We start from the raw sequence: 2,143 nt of genomic DNA, 5'->3' as shown, positions 1-2,143 counted from the left end.
AGAGCCCTGACTAAATTCAATCAAAATAATAAACAGAAGCTTAAAGAAAACACGCTCACAAACATTTTAATGCCCAGTTTTTATATTTTAAACTGGTATTTTGAGATTTAAATTTAATATAATCAATCGTCGTATTTTTTTATCCATCAGTATCCACTTGTGTCCCAGAGTAAACTCAAAATGGCGGTTGTTCCTTGATTGCTGCTATTGCTGCAAGCGCAAGCAAATCAAGGTCGAATTGTTGACGGATTGGCGGTCTTGCCGCCGCAGCGACCAGCAGCCAACGGTTCCAGGGCCGCTAGGCATGTGGGGTTGCATTGGCAGCCAACGTGACAGCAAAGTATGGTAGAACCGTAGCAACCATACAGCACTGTAGGACCGAAGAAGCCTCTGCAGTCTGTGGGATGGAGTCACACTGACTGACGGGGGGAATCGAATAATATCCCGCTATTTTCCGAAGTTTATTCAATGTACATAATGTGTGAGCCAACTCAAGTTCGTTAAGTGTCAGTGCAACTGTAGAGTGCTTTTCGAGGAAGTTTACGGAAGGTGTTTTTTTGGAGTTCATTTCTGTTAGATTCTCAATTCTACGGATTTCGCTATGTTTCTAGTTTTTCAAAATCCCGCTCTAAATTTATAAGAACTGTCCAGCATCAAATGATATTTCTTCAGCTGGATTTGGCGTTAGCGTCATTGACATTGCTAATACTAACTGTCCCACGACAAAACTTGCAAACAAGTGGTGCTTCAAATCATGCTTCAATGAACGTTGATACTTCACAATCTATAAACTCACAAACATAGTAGCTGGGAAACTTTTTTGCACAGTGGTTTCTCCTCCGCACCAATGACTCTGTGCTCTAAACAGACATGTAGAATAATTTTTTTTTAAATTTTTTTTACTGATTATAAAATTTGGAATTTATCGGATGAGTTTGAATTGACGAAAATTTGACCGGCGAGCGTTTTCTGGATTTACTCGAAAACACGGAACCCTAGTTATAACGTGAATGTAAAGCTGCCCAGCCTACCACTGCATGTGATGAAATGGTTGGCCAAGTGTTCCGTTCATGACATGTAGATTGCCCTCTAAAACTTGTTAAAGAAATACACATTCATCAAGCAGGTGAAGTCAATTAACAAGCGGCCTGATACTCCTGAAAGCAAAGGGTGCCCTAATTCCATCTCGACTCTCTTGGGGAACAATCCCAGTGCTGCTCCACCAGTCTTCTCAGATAAGAGCTTCACTTCAAATGGAAATGATAGGCCAGACAAAACTAGAGTTTGTCTGGCCTATCCGGCGAAACAAAAATAGGCAAAACCGAACCAACATTCTTCGGGATGCTACATCAGCACAAAATAACAGTTCAACAGCTGGAATTCCTAGGTATGTTGTACCTGAGGGGGCCATGAAATGAATTTCAGGCTGGGATAAATGATTTTAGATTGGGATTTTACTGATCGCATATCATTTAGTGAGCCAATAGTGAGTAGTAATTCAAAAACCTGCTTTTTGGTACAAAACATTGAAAATAAAGCAGACTATTTTATACCTCCTTTCCTTTGAAAGCTATCTTTTCACTCCGATACATCCACAGTACGCAAAGCACGTCAGCCGACCCCAGCTCAAGCATTGGACACAAGCACTGCGTCACTCGGACGCACGCGCTCGCCAACAATCAATCCGTCGACACACATTTGGATTCACGTTTGTGGCAAATGAGTGCCATGACAGCAGTTATCATCACTTGCAAATGACAAGTTTCATGGTGTGCTTAAAAAAACAAGGTGGAAGCTTGGAGTCCGCGCACCGGTGCGCAAGCACGTCAGGACCATGTGATTTGTCATTTTGCTTTTGAGTTTGTAACAGGTTCAGTGATGTGATTGCTGTGCCAAACTGCACCAAAGTGATTACTATATCCTGCTACATTTTGCCAAAATTTTAGAAATTTGCACCAACATTGTACAAAAAAATGTACTCGGAAGTTCCGCAATATTTTTTCATGCGCATGGTTTGTTCTCGCAGGTTAGCTAGCTACGTTGAAAGTGCTTCTCACCATGTGCTCGTATACTGCAGTGAAAAGAATACCTGCACATTGAATAACAATAATAATCTCTGGAGAGGGCAAACAAGGGGGACAGA

Source organism: Ixodes scapularis, unplaced genomic scaffold (assembly GCF_016920785.2).
Source record: "Ixodes scapularis isolate PalLabHiFi unplaced genomic scaffold, ASM1692078v2 PGA_scaffold9__187_contigs__length_104089568, whole genome shotgun sequence".
Taxonomy (NCBI): Eukaryota; Metazoa; Arthropoda; class Arachnida; order Ixodida; family Ixodidae; genus Ixodes; species Ixodes scapularis.
The sequence above is the reverse complement of the archived record's forward strand: the minus strand, read 5'-3'. Positions refer to the sequence as shown.